Genomic DNA, 18,460 nt, shown 5'->3' with positions numbered 1-18,460 from the left:
CCTCTTTTAGCCATTTTTTCCTAGCCTGCTCTGTTTCTCTTCGCAGTTCATTATTTAACCTTCGGTATATCTTTCTTGCATCTTCAGTCTTCTTGTTTTTCAATTTTCTTCTCTCCTCCATCTCGGAAATTATTTCTTTTGTGACCCATGGTTTTTTTGACCTTTTCCCTTTTACATATCCTACATTTTGCTGTCTTGTTTTAATGATTCCTTCTTTCAGCATATTCCAGTACTCTTTGGCATTATCAGGTGCTTCTTTGTCTCGTAATGTGTTTAGAAAGTCCGAGACAGCATTTCTGTAATTTGTTCTTTGTTGGACCTTATCTTCTCTAGATCCCACTTCTTCACCATTGTCGCCTTTTTCAGTTTTTTCATTCTTATTTCTATTTCTGCCATAAGTAAGTTGTGGTCACTATTAATATCTGCACCTGGTAATGTGTGCACCTTCTTGATTCCATTCCTCTATCTTTCTTCTACCAGTATAAAATCGATTTGGTTTCTGTATTTACCTCCTGGTGATTTCCAAGTGTAGAGCCTCCTCTTATGGTTCTTGAACCATGTGTTTGCCGCTATCAGCTGCCCTTCCCTGCAGAAGTCAATTAACCATTCACCTCTGTCATTTCTCTTTCCAAGACCATGACTGCCTACTATGTTTCCCTCTTTCCCTTCTCCCACAATGGCGTTCCAGTCCCCCATTACTATTTTGCAGCATTTTTTTATTTTCGTCCATTATTCTCTCTATTACATTCTACGTTTCCTCTACAATTTGGTCATCATATTCTGAAGTTGGCATATACACCTGGACAATCAGTAAATCTTTTTGTGCTCCTTTCAGCCTTACACCAATAACCCGGTCATTTGCGTAGTCTACATATTCCACACATTTAGCCAATTCCTTTGTCATAATCATTCCAACTCCATTAATTCCTTTCATTTCTCCTCCTGAGTAGTAGAATACATATTCATCTGACTGCAACTCTCCATGTCCATTCCATCTTATCTCAGCAACTCCTACGAGGTCCATATGATTCTTTTCCATCTCTCTTTTAAGGTTTTCTAGTTTTCCTGCTTGTAGCAGAGTTCTGACATTCCAAGTACCAATTCTCGTTTTGGTTTTTTGCCTCCTTGCAAGTTGTCCCCCCCCCCCCCCCCCGGAGATCCGAATGGGGGACTATTTTACCTCCGGACACTGATTTAACATGAGAGGAAGCCATTTTTTGTGCATAAAATGGAGACTGCATTATGCAGGGAAGATAATCTGCGGCGGTATTCCGTTGCCTTCCGCAGTTATGGAGGCCGCCCCTAACATGGGATACAGACGCCTTTTGCAGCCGCCCGCTCCGGGTCAGACGCTGCATGAGAAGTATAGGCTGGAAAATGAAAGACCCCTAGCCCTCGAAACCTAATAGCGTCAGGGTCGGAAAAGAACAAGAGCTGGCCGAGGGTGGCCAGATAGGAAAGATAAAAGTGAGGAGCCTGGCATAAGTAAGTGGAAGCAATGCCAGGACTCAGCTCGGGAACCCGTGGTCACCAGCAACGTATCACTAGGTGTGACTCCCTGAGGAAGTAGTACGTAAAGACATATGAATGTTTTAGTTGGACCACTTTTTTCGCTTTGTGGTACATGGCGCTGTAATAGTCACAAACATATGGCTCACAATTTTAGACGACCAGGTAGGTAACAGGTAGGTTTTTTAAATTAAAGTACATAACGTAGGTACGTTTGAGCACTTTATTTCGGTTGTTCCAAATACTACATGTACCTTTGTGAACTTATCATTTCTGAGAACGCAAGCTGTTACACCGTGATTACCTGTAAATACCACATTAATGCAATAAATGCTCAAAATGATGTCCGTCAACCTCAATGCATTTGGCAATACGTGTAACGACAATACGTGTAACGACATTCCTCTCAAGAGCGAGTAGTTCGCCTTCCGTAATGTTCGAACATGCATTGACAATGCGCTGACGCATGTTGTCAGGCGTTGCCGGTGGATCACGATATCAAATCTCCTTCAACTCTCCCCACAGAAAGAACTCCGGGGACGTCAGATACGGTAAACGTGCGGGCTATGGAATGGTGCTTCGAGGACCAATCCACCTGTCATGAAATATGCTATTCAGTACCGCTTCAACCGCACCCGAGCTATGTGCCGGACATCCATCATGTTGGAAGTACATCGCCATTCTGTCATGCAGTGAAACATCTGGTAGTAACATCTGTAGAACATTACGTAGGGAATCAGCATACATTGCACCATTTAGATTGCCATCGATAAAATGGGGGCCAATTATCCTTCCTCGCATAATGCAGCACCAGACATTAACCCGCCAAGGTCGCTGATGTTCCACTTGTCGCAGCCATCGTGGATTTTCCGTTGCCCAATAGTGTATATTATGCCGGTTTCCGTTACCACTAATGATGAATGACGGTTCGTCGCTAAATAGAACGCGTGCAAATAATGTGTCATCTTCCCGTAATTTCTCTTGTGCCCAGTGGCAGAACTGCCCACGACGCTCAAAGTGGAGCTCTCAATCACTAATAAACCCCTCCCTCCATGTGCCGTGTAGACACTTATTCCTCCAAGATGACTGGCTACAACAGTCTTATGCTGCCATCATCTGCTCTAAGGGGAAAACAAAGATAATAAGGGGGGCGGAGGGGAGGGGGGGGATGGAGTGAGACTACAGTTTGTATGATGGACTTATAATATGCAGAATATTCGTCGTACCTTTTGGGACTTGCTATAAAATTGCCACGTTACATTACACTAAACTAAAGCAAGAAAGGCACTCCCCGCTTAAACATGTGTTGATGAAGATCCAGTTGACGAAATACACAGTTCGTAAAATTCATACAAAAGATAAAAAGCACTTACTGAACAATCCTTGTTAGAATCATGTAGGCCACCAGCTTGCATCGACGATATGAGGATATTAACTACGAGCTTTTTATTTCCATGCGTCTTACCGTCTGGATTTTTATCAGGACACATATACGTGCGGAGTGCCTTTTCTAGTCTGACGTCATGTAATGGCAGTATAAGACTGTTGAAACCGGTAATCTTGAAGAAATAAAAGCACCTATACTGCGACGGCGGCGAATGAAGTGTTCAATTATTTGTAACAAATAATAATAATTTGTAACAAATTAGCAAGAGGATAGAAGGTTACCTGCACAAAATCGTGAGGTCTCTCGGTATTGGCAAGTTGCACAGCACTCAGAAAATTAATTTAAATTATTAGATTAAACGACAGATAAGTTGTATGCATAGTGATTATGTTTGAAAGATGCCTGAAGCTGTCAATACAAATCATGTTTTTGTGGTCTTAAGTCTGAAGACTGGTTTAATGCAGTTCTCCGCGCTAGTCTATCGTGAGCAGGCTTCTCCCTCTCCGCCTAACTATTGCAACTAGAGTTGTAAATCTACTGTGGGCTTTCTTTACGCAAGCGATTAGTGTCTCAGCAGATTCCCATAGAAAAACGAGAAGCAGTTAGCTATCAAGAAACTGAGTTGGAGTACCTAAAGGGACGGCTAAGTTAACGAACATTTTTGAGCTACATAGCTGTCCTCCTATATCTTGCTTTTTATTTTAAAATAAACAAAATTTATAGCAAAATTGCAATGTCTGATTCAACTTATCTTTGAAAATTGTTCATTTCTAACGTGAAAATGGGGAATGATTTAGTAAAAATAAAAGAATAATAAAGATTTATCATACAGCACTAGAAGACGCAATTTTCGCAAAAAAGACAAAAAACTAAAAAAAAAGTATATTGGACTTCGATTCAATACTTCGCCGAACTTAGATAAAACAATATTTCCGTTATTCATAACAACTTCTACATTTATCAATAATAACAGAACACTCTTGCCTTTGATCACAATGATCGTTCAATTCATTAGAAAATATTAATAATTAAAAATATTAATAATTATTTTAAAAAAATTGTTGGTGTGTGTAAATTGCAGTTGCATCAGAAGTAATTGCTTTGCTTGTATAGAAGTGCAGACATAAATTGATCAACTAACTTTTATAATTTATAAAATTCAATTTACATTCTCCAACGATATAAAATACTGAATGGACTAACACTGAGTGATGTGCGGTTCTAAGTATGTGCAAAACAAACATTAAAACCGAAAAACAAAGGGAAGTCGTCGGCTGCCAGTCTCTCTCTTACACATTCATTTACGGAGAGGATTTAGTTGCGAGGGCAGCCACAGCCTAGATGTACCCTTTTGAAGATAAAATATCTTCAGCTATGAGTACTTTATTTATAAGCACGACCGGTTTCGCAGCATTTTAGCTACACCATTAGGTGCAGTTTGCACACAGAAATAGAAAGGAATCATGTAAGGGAAGAAAACGTAACTGAAATTAAATTATGTACAAGACGCACATAAAAAGTCAAATCATGTTCTGACGTAGAAGAGAGAATGGGATTACCCATCTTTCGCAACCCGCAATTTGAAGCTAAGTAGCGGACATCAATTATAGAATAGCATAAAACAACATCGAACACTTTCGTGATACCTAGAAAGAACAAAAGTAATCTTGGTCAGAACATGACTTGATTTTATGAGTATATTCATTCCGTATATCTTTTCGGTTTAGTTAACTTTTCTTGATTTACATGTTTTTTTTTGTCCATTACTTTGTACAGATTTTTACATGAACGCAACAAACACCGCTCTGGCTGTAGAAAATTTATTAAAACTACAAGAGGTTTCACGCAAGTTTAGGCGCAGCCTCATGTGATCTAAACAGGGTTTAGAAGGCAAGCGTTTTACAATTCTCCTTCATACACAGGCTTAGCGAATGATGTTGTATGAAGTAGAATAGACCCGCTGATTAGGTACTTGCATATTGTCTCTACATCATTATTTAATGCTTTTCTTGAAACCTCTCCTCGTCTTCACGCCATTATTTAACGCTTTCTCGAGATCTCGACGCGTCTTTCACACCACTGATAAAATTAAAACCCGCGTTTGTCAATCTGGTAAAAAGGGGTGTCCTTAAAATAAAAGAAAACGAGTATTTGGTGCAGAGTAAGTAAAACAAACCCTTCAAAGCGTGTGCCATTACGAATAAACACCAACAAAAAAATATAATATCAGCTGGAGGCGATGCGGGCACTGCCATAAGGAACACTGAATTAGCTAGAGCTCTGTGCAAGCAGCCACAAAGAAAACTGCATTGGCCGTGGTATCCGAAAACCCATCCAGATTACGCTAGGGAAAGTGGTATTAGTGCATCGAACGGCGAAGCGAGAAAGAGAGGTAGGTGTTGTACATAAAATAAATTACAATTTTAATGACAGTTCATATAAAACAGGGATGATGCGTTGATAGAAAATTAACGCGGTTAACCCCGTGTGATGTAGTCTACTAATATTTTTAACGGATATTATTCCACGAAATGTGAGACACAATGGAGAATTTAAAAACACTAAAGGATTTTACTCGCAGTAAAACAAGTTGTTGATAATTAGAACAGCGGACTCTCTTAATAGGCAGTCAAAAGTTCCTGAAATATTGCTATGGGTATTCAAGGTGAGCTCAGGAGATTTTCATAAGGCTCAGGAAGTTGCTATTTACTCTAAAGTATTAAGGTCGTTACCCTTATTTTCCAGATGTAATACGTGCATACTCTCGTGTATGTCCGTGAACTGACATACAGATTGCACGTGATGATGCCACTAAAATGCTGCAAAATCTGTCGTGCTTATATATAACGTACTTATAGCTGAACTGATTTTATCTTTAAAAAATCCATTTATATTTCTTTGTCTGCCAATGTTATCAATACTACAGGTAATCCTACCGTTTACTTCGTCATTTATGTACTACACCGTAACTTTGGTAGGCCGCAACTGCAATCTATATCCATTTCAATTTGCATACTGTAGTCAAGCTTTGGTCTCTCTCGCCAACTTTTACTCACTCCTCCCCCCTGCTATACTTCCTCCACTGACAGATTAAAATTTCTTTGATGGCTCAGGATGTGTCTTATCAGTCGATCGCTTTGTTTAGTTAGTTGTGTCACAAATTCCTTTATCCTCACTAATTACTCAATTCACCAATCCAATTTTCAGCATTTTCTGTAGCATCGAAAATACCTTCCGAATAATTTTCCCAACACTTAAACATGTATTCAAAGTGAACAAACAGCTGTTTTTCATCAATGGTTTTCTTGCTGTTCCTAGTCTGCATTTTACACCATCTTTAGTTCGAACATCATCAGTTATTTTTCTGCATAAATAGCAAAATTCGTCTCCATTTTATTAGTATCAATTCGACTATATTCCATTTGTCCAGATGTTCTTCCAAGTCCTTTCACATCTGTGAGAGGATTACAGTGTCAGCGATCAACTTCAAAGATTCTTTTTTCTGTCGATTTCCAGATTTCACATTGGTTTCCTTTACTACTTGCACAGAGCGCAGATCAATTAGTAGAGGGGAACACTGTAGGCTACAATCCTGTCACTCCCTTCGGAACTGCTACTTTCCTTTCATGTCTGTTAACTCTTACAACTGCAGACTGCTACCTGTACAAGTTGTGGATTGCCTTTAGCTCTCTTTACGTTATCACTGCTATTTTTAGAATTTCAAAGAATGTCTTTAGTCAACATTGTCAGTATCTTCCTTTAAATCTACAGGCACTATAATTTGGGTTTATCTTTCTTCAACTTATCTTGTACGGTGAGGTGTAAAGTTAGCATTGCCTCAAACATGCATAAGGGCATGCCGAAAAGTAATCCATCAAAATTCGTCATGTGAATATTCTTCAGAGCTTTTTAAATAAAGCAAACGTTATTGGTATTCTAGATCTTTATTCTTTATGTATACATATTTATTTCTCAACACATTCTTCCTGGTGATGAACACATTTCTCCCAACGAGAGACCAATTTGTTAATAGCGTCACTGTAGAATGTTTCACAGTGTTGACGGAGCCACAACCTCACCTCTGCTTATATCCATTCATCATTATCAAAGGGAATTCCTCGAATAAGTTTTTTAAATTTCGCGAACAGACGAAAATCGGATGGGGTCTAGTGGGGACTGTAAGGAAGTTGTTCGGTGACAGTGAGGCCAAAGCGTCGTAATGCTGCAGGCGCCGCAGGGCTTTTGTGTTGTCTGGCATTGTCGTGCTGAAGGAGAGTGTGTGCTATGTGTGGAGGAACTCGATAAGGGCACGCGGTTTTTCAGGCAATGGTGTAGTTGTGTTAGACACTGCCATGTTACACGCTATAATTCGGAGTCCTGCAAAAGTCTAGACTTGAAGAATAAAGTTATGAGTGTCAATAACGTTTCTTTTACTTAAAAAGATTTCGCATAAAAAACGGAGGATTCATTTCTCTGCACGCCTTCGTATATATTTCGCTGATATTCACCTGTTTTACCATTATTGCGCAAATAATTCGTGCCAGTGTATAGCACCCATGAATTATCGAAATCAGTGTGCGATACTAGTCACATTCATAAGATCTTGAGTTCTTGGAATGAGAATTGCTACATGCTTCTTGAAGTCTAACGTAATTCGCCTGTCTCATATATCTTGCACAACGACTCTGAAATTTTTACCTTGGCTAGCTCCCACAAGGATCTCAATAATTCTGGAAGATTGTCTTCAATTTTTAGGGCCTTGATTCGACTCATGTGTCTGAATACTCTGATAAATTTCTCACATAGTATACCATCTGCTGCATTCATCTATCCTTTTTCTTATTTTCCTGTATTATAGTCTTGTAGGTCATGTCCCACGTATGACCCCTCTACAAATTCCTAATCCTCAGTTCTGGCAGGCGTATGAGAAGGTCAAACGTCAAGGCGGCAGACCTATCACGAATAAGACTGCCATCCGCACAGCAAGTTTTCTGAGATGACTGATATCTAAATTGCCCATGTAGCTAGGTCCACACCACAGGCTCCTCAGTCAAGACCAATGCTATCAAAGACACACTCAGGACAGGTGACCCAAGTTCAACCCACCCTTAACAAGAGTGAAGACCAGAATCCTCTTCAGACAGGAGTCTGAATCATAAGATCCCATTTCTATCCTCACTTTCCATCAAATATCAGTAAACTCCACAAAAGCACTCACGCAAGCGCCCCAAAACTGTTTCGTACCAATCACAAGGCCAATATTTTGGTCATTTTTCATGCTATTGATTGCATACGAAATAATAGGGGGTGTCCATTTAAAAATACACAATTTTGTGTTGAAAATAGTATTTGGCTACATTTCAAAAATTCGCATGGTATTTGGTTTCCTAAGCCCTTGCCCTACGTTCATGCTCGTGAAAACCATTTTCGAATATCTATTGTTGTTAAAGAGACATTTCAGGTGGCAGAGTTAGGTGAGACACTATATATATAACTATTTGATTAAAAGTATCCCGAGAACTGGCTGAAAATGGCTTATAAGTTCGTGGCACCCTCCATAGGTAATGCTGGAATTCAATATGGTGTTGGTCCAACCTCAGCCTTGATGACAGCTCCCACTCTCGCAGTCATACGTTCAATCAGGTGCTGGACGGTTTCTTGGGGAATGGCAGCCCTCTCTTCACGGAGTCCTGCACTGAGGAAAGGTATCGGTGTCGGTAGCTGAGACCTGGCACGAAGTCGACTTTCCAAAACATTCCAAAGGTGTTCTGTAGGATTCAGGTCAGGACTCTGTGCAACCAAGTCCATTACAGCGATGTTACTGTCGTGTAACTCCTCCGCCACAGGCCGTACATTATGAACAGGTGCTCGATCGTGTTGAAAGATGCAATCGCTCTTCAACAGTGTAAAACAAGAAGGTGCTTAAAATATCAATGTAGGCCTGTGCTGTGATAGTGCCATGCAAAACAACAACCGGTGCAAGCCCCTTCCATGAAAAACACTACGATACCATAACACCACCGCCTCGGAACTTTACTGTTGGCACTACACACGCTGGCAGATAAACATTCACCAGGCATTTGCTATACCCACATCTCAGAGTACCATTGCGACTTATGACTTCCATTATATCCCAGATTTACCCAAATCTCCGTCATCCTCTAAAGGTTTTACGCTTTACAGCTCCCTCTAGTACCATGCATGTTATTCCCTGATGTCTTAACAGAAGTCGTATCATCGTGTCTCTTCAGGTTGTCAACGACTTCTGTATTTCCCTTTCGTCGCCAATTTTCCAGAGAGCCTCCTCATTCCCTAACATATCAGTCAACTTCTTATGAACATTTATCTGTAGTAGCACGTCTCAAATGTTTCCATTCTCTTGTATTCCCGTTTTCATATAGTCCATGTCACACTGTCATACAATGCTGTGCTCCAAACGTAGATGCTCAGAAATTTCTTCCCCAAATTAAGATCTATGTTTGATACTAGTGAACTACTCTTCTCTTGGCCTGGGCTGCCCCTTTTGTCATGCTAGCCTGCTTTTGATGCCCTTATTTTTCCGTCCGGCACTGGCAATCCTGCTGCCTAGGTAGCAGAATTCCTTGATTCCATCTACTCCATGACTATCAATCCTGATGTTACGTTTCTTGTTGCTCTCATTTCTGCTACTTCTCAGTGCTTTTTCGTCCCTGTTGTTCAATCTATAAGTTGAGGAAACAATTACGGAAATAAATGAAAGTTTCACGAGTAGAATTAAAATTCAGGGTTAATGGGCATCAATGATAAGATACGCTGATGACATTGCTATCCCCGGTGAAAGTAAAGAAGAATTACATGATCTGCTGAACGGAATGAAAATCCTAATGAGTACTGAATGTAGATTCAGAGCAAATAGAAGAACTACAAAAGCAATGAGAAGTAGCAGAAATGAGAGCAACGAGAAATATTACATCAGGTTTGATAGTCACTAAGTAGATGAACTGAAGGAATTCTGCTACCCAGGCAGCAAAATTTGCAAGTGGAGACTTGAAGGAGTTCAAAATGACGCCTTCACTGAATTACAATAATAATGGCCTCAGACAAGATGTAAGAAGATAAGACTTTCTCAACATTAGCGATTAAAAAATTTAAATATAATAAAATTAAATAAACTTGCAAATAAAAAAATTAATTAAAACTGAGTCCTAGATAAATTTCTGCAAGTAAGCTCAAATCCAGGACCTTAGGCAGACCATCGATAGACAAAGGTTAACTAGTAAACTAGACATAAAAATTCCCCTTTACGGCTTACCCAAAAGGTTTACACCAAATAGTTGAAATACAGTTTGGAACGAAGTTACAGTAAGTATTATACAAAACAGTAGCATTAAAGGGAAAATTTCCTGTGAAAAGACCATTAATGAAAGGTCTTTTGGCCGACAGCAAAATTTCATTTACAGTGTAAGTCAGATAACGTAAGGTACACAGTTTGAGTACAGATAGACAGAACGCGCGACTGCAAACAAGTAGCAAGCCGAACTTGCACATGCAGCAAGCAAACGGCAGCAAGCAAACCAGGCCCACGCCGAAAAAAGGCTGCCGGTATGGAATACTCTCCCAGAAACATAGTAGGTGTTGTTAACAGACATCGAACGAAAGTTTTTCATTGATTTAAGGCACAAGCAAAAGTTATTGTTAAACCCGATTACACTTATAGAGCCTTTCCATTATGGGCATACGCCGAAGGAAATAAGCTTCGCTAAAACTTTAAGGTGTAAACGGGAACTACTTAAAAGGGAGCTGTAAATTCTTCCAGGAAGGAATTTGAATAACATCTCTTAACGGTCTACACAAAACTTAGAGGGGTGTATACTATACCAGATAGCACATCAGCTTCTTAAGACATTGTTAAAACGAATATTTAAAGTTACAAAATTTTGTTCGCTCGGATAAAACAATTAAAAATAAAGACAAAATTTGAAGATGCAAGGTAATTCATAGCTCCCTAATAAAATAATGCGTGAAAGCTGGGCACATCACAGAACCATAGCACCATTAACCGTGGCAAATGTTTAGAGAAAACACTGGCCAGCAGATTAACACAGGTCACTTCAGAAACACACAGAGCAGACAGGGCAACAAATTGGTCCTAGAATAACGCCTCAGTGAATGTAAACACGAAGATCTTCTCAAACAGCTCGCAGAGCGGGTAATCGGTGTACAGAGATGAACAGCCAGATCCGCTCGGCCAGGCGAACCCAACCTTTTGCCTTCTATCTAGTCCTGGCGAAGAAGGTATGACGACCCGTGAAACACGCCGTGCCAGTCCGCTCCTGTCCGTTGCTCCAAGCACTGCCGTTGGCCCTAGCTCCACACTGCGCGAAGACTACTCGTAAACTGGCGGCACTGCGCCGTTCGAGGCCCTCCAACGGCGCTTCAGCTGCCGCTATTTAAACCTAGATGCAGCAGCGATAGCAGCACCTGGGAGTAATATGCGCCACGTGGTGAGACGCCAGCTAGAAGCTATCGATACGGGAAGAGGAAACGAACTGCCACGGCTCATCATTTATAGTTTGAACACAAATGTAATTTAAATTTTCGTAATAGATCTGAAAATTGGCAGCTGCTCCGAAACCGGTCATTTGAACATAAAGGAATGCGATCTGTAGACTGTATCTGGACTGGTATTTTTCATTGTGAAATGCATTAAAGAATCCCGCAAACCCAAACCCCCTTCCAAAACTGGTGTGGTTGTAGCAAAGGGTAAGCTAACGATATTAGTTGACCATATTGCCAGAGCAGCGGTTTTCTGAGTTTCTACTGCTTTGTTGATCGAGGTTGGGGGAACTAATGCAACGGATGTTCTTGGGTAAAACATAGGTGTTAATGAAATGGGCCATATTTTGTGTCATTGCTGTTTGTTCTAGTTCTTGTCTGCTGTATGCTTGGGATTAGCTAAGATCTAACTCATTTTCTTACAGAGCATGGAGTTCAGGAGCCGATGCGGTTGATGCATGGAGAGTTCATGGCCCACAAGTAGTAACATAATTTTTGCCTACTGATTGCGGCGTCACTGCTCTCTTAATTTTCCTGGATTAGTTGTTGCACTAGACGCCGTAAGGATAACGCTCATGTCATCTGCAAACGCCTGCACTCCATATTTATGTCTGTGTAACTTGCGGATTTTGAGGTTTAATTTGAGGCGTCGCAGAAGTGATTCAATGGCTGGCACATGTAAGGTCCCCTATAGCATGCATCCCCACCTCAGAGCGAAGTGGAGCTCGAAGCCATTGACGTATGAACACATCATGCATTCATACGCATTTTTAAAGTGTAAAACTGCGAAGAGAAAGGATATGTCACGCCCTTGAGACAACGTCTCTCTGTAATGTAAGAACCTCTCCCATGGATCCACCCATTACTCCACTAGACTGATACTTAGAGGAGTGTCCGTACGTATTAGTGCATTAAATGCCTGGTTATACAACTGGAGGATAGCTATAAGGCACATGTTGGGTCTATAACGCTATAAAAGTCTCGTTTTGGCCCGTTTGGCTACAAGGACGGTGATCCCCTCAGTTAATATCCACGGTAGTGATATTAAAATATCCGGTAGTGATGTGCCACGCGAAGTTTTATCGCAGATCTACAGAAGTTGTGGTCGGAGTTAGTGCCAAAAGTTATATAAAAGCCCATGGAAGTAGCAGGTGCTCCAGGCGGCATGTCAGCTGAAGCTAGCGTTGCACCTGTTAGGTCAAAGGATTGAGAAACTGTGGGTTTAGCGTGCTCTACCTTCTACGTTACGTTTTGTTAGAGTTCTAGCAAACCAAGCAACTTCACTTTTGTGAATTATGAGCTGGACCTACTATAACACTCCTGTCTGCTACTATTGTACCCTAACCTGAATGCTAGAAACAGGTTGTGACATAAAACTATTTTGTAAAAGCAACTATGGCACAAAGCAACAGAGCAGTGTTACCCTATGAGAGGAATTTTGTTAAGTTGACCGTGTTGTTCCTAACGGAGGTGGCTTATCGGAAATGAAAGTCAGAATTACGTAAATATTTGAATAGTAACAAACAAAATTTTGCCTAGCTATACTGTTTATAGAATAAGGGAAACGGTCGCCAGCCTAATTAGGCAAGAGAAAGATTACCGTTCTCGTTTAAGAAAGTAGATATAAGTAACTATAACGGACAAACACAACCTAGACTTAGCCACACGCGAGTGCAATGAACTCTGACACACATATGTTTCAAGATTGAAGCTAACAACTAGAGCAGCGCAAACTATTTGCAAAATTATAAGAGATACCGAAACACCCTATTACTTTCAGGCTTACATAAAGTGAATGGTCTTTATAACATAACTATTAACATGCACTTCTAATACACAAGATACACAAACACTTAGCAAACATGAATATATAATGTTTCACAACTGCAGCTTGCTCACTTTTACTACAACGAAACACAATACTGACCAAATTGCAAGAAACTGACTCATCTCTTAGAATTTACTACAGACAATAATGTGATCATTTGCCTTATAAGCCTCAGTCTTAAGAACTTTTAATATTGAAGTTAGCAACAGCACTTTAAATAGCAGTTTTAATAGGAAAATTATTTTGAGCAAATAACATTTACTTTAGCTCACTCTACTGCCACATTAACTTTAACTTTCTTTTTACTAAGTTCAAGAGGCATTAATCATCAAAACCCTAGGCTTTAATTTCTTTTAGTAAGGACACTCGGATATCACTTTAGCTCAAACGGAGAGGAACCTGAGAGGTGTTATGATGAGGAGAAAAATCGAGGTCGGTACATAATTTCAGATACAAATTACCTTATATTTCAGCACATTAGCACGTCCATTAAGCTGATCCTTCACTGTACCTCATTATAGTATTACGTTGCAATGATTGCGCAATGTGGTGGCAACTGCATGTTGGTAGGTGGAATTGTAGGCAGAATTGCGTTACGGAGATGCTGAACAAGCTCCAGTGGCGGACACTTCAAGAAAGGCGTTACGCAATACGGAGAGGTTTATTATCGAAATTACAAGAGAGCACATTCCGGGAAGAGATGGGCAACATATTACTACCGCCCACATATATCTCGCGTAATGATCACAACGAAAAGATCCGAGAAATTAGAGCAAATACGGAGACTTACAAGCAGTCGTTCATCCCACGCACAATTCGTGAATGGAACAGGGAAGGGGGGATCAGATAGTGGTACAATAAGTACCCTCCGCCACACACCGTAAGGTGGCTCGCGGAGTATAGATGTAGATGTAGATGTAGAATTGCTGGATTCTGTCATTTCTTGGTGGCGATGATAGATACAAACTCCAGAATAGTTCCAGCTATTTATCCATTCATCAGAGGCCTTGGAAAGAAGCAGGAAAAGCCTCTCTCGGAATCAGCACAATATGCATCTTTTACATGGCAGTGCACGGACTCGTAGCTCGTCTCCGACTCGTAGCTTGTACCCGACTGGTAGCTCGTCTCCGACTGACTATCAGTTCCACCTTTTCCACCTACGCCAACCACAATTTGCGCGCGCTACACAGTTCCGTTCCCGAGGGGAACCACTACACCTTTTACATACAGAATAACTAAGAGCCCTAAGTGAAGGTCAGCAGTTTACATAACAGCAAACAAACACATTAAATAAAACAGAACATTTTCACACATTGACATTTCTACAAAAAATTATTCATACAAAATTACAATCATCTACAGTAAGTTTTGTTCCCTCCAAATGGGACAAAGATTTTAAATTACAGATACACTACTTTGCATAGAATCAAATCAGGACACCAAAGTTTTTACAAAGAAAGGAGTATACGATTTTATGTTATCGATTCAATCACACATTTGCAAATACTCAATGTTATAACATAAATAAAACAAAAGCAAAATAGATCCATACAGCAGATGAGTTATGGTGTTAGACATGCCCCATGTTTCGTTGAAGTTTCCCGTCAGGGATACTTCAAGGAAACATCCATAACACCTAAGTGGTGTTGGGTGCAAAAAAGATTATTCCATCCAACTTCAGTTGGGAGAAAAAAAAACACACATTACAAACATACAGTATATACACTAAGAAATTGCACACATTTCTTCCAAAACATTTTCCTAAATAAGGCATTTACAGTAATTTTCATTTTCAGACTTGTTTAAGGATAGTAATTTTCATCATTACACAAGATATTTTTAAGCATGTTCATTTCATACACACACAGTTCAAATAATAGACAAACAATACACCAAATAAATCTGCATATTAGTAGAAAAGGTATAGCCTTCAACATAAAGTAAAAGAATAAACACTTATACAATAACACAGAACATTTTAACTTAACAAAGCAGAAATTTGTCTTTCAATGTTTTTGAAGAATGTAAATATTCACAGACACACAAGCCTGTTAATGATCATAGTACATTTTACAAGGTTCAGCAATTAATGGAATGTTAAAAAAAATTCATTTTGCATCCACAGATGTACCAATATCTACACAAAACAGCTATGAGAACATTTTCCAACTGATTCCTTAAACACAAAATTAACATTTCAAGGTTTTTGTTTCAAAGTTTTTAACTTTAAAGCTGCTCTTCATTATAACAGTCCAAAATGTTTGTTGCACAATAACGCACTAACCTATTCAGACCCTATCTTTAATCATCACTGCTGTGTTTTTAAACAAGGCAGTCCAAAACTTTAAGTTATTCAAAAAAAAAAATCTATTATCAGAACATCTACATCCATTTGAATAAGAATCCATATACTTTTTATAATAACTTGTCACTGACTTCAAAAAGAATAGTCAGTTCATAACATATTGCTCAAAAAACCTAACTTAGTTCACTGCTTGCCTCAGCACTAGCAGTCCATGTTACTCATTCTGCCTATTATTGGTGTGACAGTCTTTGTATGTAAACATTTAGGCACAAAAACACAGTTTAGGTTAAGAACATAAAAAAACACCTTTTTAAGTTGACACACTGCCTCATCCTCTAGGTTTGGCAGTTCGTGACCACTTATCAACTTCTTGCCCCACAATGGCAAGTCCTTTGGCTACTGCTCAAAAAGCATATTTTGTAGTCCTTAGCTTCAGGACCACAGCTTTCTTATTCTTTTGTCTTGTTTTGCTGCCCAACAACATATTTTTGAGCAGTTTATTGTCATCATCTTTAAGATTTTTCATCATTATGTCACATCTTTGGTAAAATTTGCAATAATGGTATAAAACATAAAACCTGCAACTTTGAAACAGCAATTAGACACTGGTAACAAAACCATTTTTTTTTCAAATGACAACATCAGGTAACATATACATTAATCAAGTAAATTTTAAATGACATTTTAGGTATAATGACAATGTTCAGGAGTTACTTGAGAATCCCAGATTTGTGGTTTTTCTCCCCACATTCTTACTCATCAATATTTCTTTTATAGTCAATATCAAGTTTAATTACGCATTTAGGTTATCAAATATGTCAAGATCAGCACAATAATTTTACACCCTACTGTAAGTGATATCTGCCTACCTTTTGTGGTACTAGACACATGCCTCTCATACATATTTTCACATCCATTAGTCAGGTTCATCTCCTCAGTTTTAAACACATATACAGTTTTTCAATATCATAATTATCCCTATTTTCAGAAAAAAAAAACATTTACATTCAGTCATATTATGGCATTCACTTACCTTTTCTTTTCAGTAAGCTATTCTTTTCTCATCCATATTTCTCTTTCCAATTACTTTTCCATTACATTTTCTCTTTAACAATACTCACCATACTCTCATTATTCTTGGTCATTTTCTAGTGTACCCAATTTAATTATTCATTTACTTGTCCACAAACAATACACAGTATTCTACATTATTTCCACACTATTCAATACACTCTGATAGAGAAGACGGAAAGAAGATAGTAAAAGTTCTGAATGATGAAAAGGAAGGTTGACAGCACGAAAAGAAATTGAAGTAGTGCTGGCAACGACTTTGGTCCCTGGTGCTCGTCAGGCACCTGACAATGCAAAGAGTGCATGTCCCCTGAGGGTAATACATTTCATCTGAGGACATGTACCTTTGAGTAAACCACTTTTTGCAAACATAAGCCATTTCTAGTCTTTAAGTATATTATAAATTAATTATTATCTTGTGGAGTTCTTTGCACTTCCATAAAGTTACCATAATCATCATTATTCATAAAGTTTTCAGGTTTCTCACACTACATGGCCCTGTCTTCATAATTAGACTGGCAACAGTAAGTATTCAATTGAAAATAAACAGTTTCTAAGGAAAGTTAAACAGTACACTACAATAAATAAGCAACAACCTGCCACAGGCCTCAAGATCAACAAAACAATAATCCATTTTCAGGTAACACTCAGATACAATAATAATAAACTCATGCATTATATTAACAACATATATACATACAGCATCCTGCCCCCAGTCACTTTATGAACAAGGCAGTCTTTTATGGTTCATAAAACAGTTACTAAGTCTGGTGGCTTTTTAGGCCTCCTATCTTCTAAATCTTTCACTATGCTATTCAGATCTTGCCAACGTTTTGTTTCATCAGGCGGCTTTTTGGGTTTTGGTAATTTCAGAGTCTTTAGCAAAGCGCAACATCTCCTGTTCTGCTATTATTTTATCAGATGGTTCTTTTTGTTCCTGTGATTCACACCCCTTCAAAACATTTGTTAAGGCTTGCCCCAGTATAGTATCATCTGGAGGTTCCTGCAAATTATGCGCCTGTGTTACATTACTAAATAATTCATTCGGTTTTGGCCCAGTTTTACTTTCTGTGTCTTGCTTTGGAAAAATGTCACTAATTTTCTCATACCCTCTTTCAGTAAAAGTATATTCACTTTCGTTTACACCTGAAAATTCCTCTTCGCTGGAGTCATCACTACTCTCTTCCTCACCATCAGAATTACTTATGTACTTGACTTTTGAACAATGGGGGAAGTTAGTATAGTCATTCTTATCTGTATTCATATACCCTTCATCATCTGAATTAACACTGATTTCATTTTCGTCATCGGATTCGAGCAGGAAAGCAACTTTTAGACAGTGGAGCAGATTATCACTAGATGTTTCGGCTACTTTGTTTTTTGAATTACTCTCTGCACAATGCACACCATTTGGACACGTAAGCACTTCAGTAGTAGCACTTTGGACAATTTCAGTCTTAGTTTCGTACATAGTATACTCGTCATATACATTGATAACCTTCGTTTCACTGATTCCATTACTATCAGTTTCAGATAATTGTGCGAAATCCCTACCAGACCCTTCTGCATCAGAGCCACAAAACACCTTTCCATCAACAATAATTTCACCTGTACTGTTCATAATGTCATGTTTACTAACGTCCTCCTTTACATCACTTTCACCTATTATTAGTTGTGCACACGTCTTTTGCGTGGCATATTTCATCATAACCTGCCCCAAATCTACGTCTTTGACCTCATACACATCATTAACAGTAGAAATATCCTCCTTTTCACTCGCATTTTCTGGCTCAATTTCATTTTGTAATAATACCTTTTCACACGA

Source organism: Schistocerca cancellata, chromosome 6 (assembly GCF_023864275.1).
Source record: "Schistocerca cancellata isolate TAMUIC-IGC-003103 chromosome 6, iqSchCanc2.1, whole genome shotgun sequence".
Taxonomy (NCBI): domain Eukaryota; kingdom Metazoa; phylum Arthropoda; class Insecta; order Orthoptera; family Acrididae; genus Schistocerca; species Schistocerca cancellata.
This window is presented reverse-complemented; position numbering follows the sequence as displayed.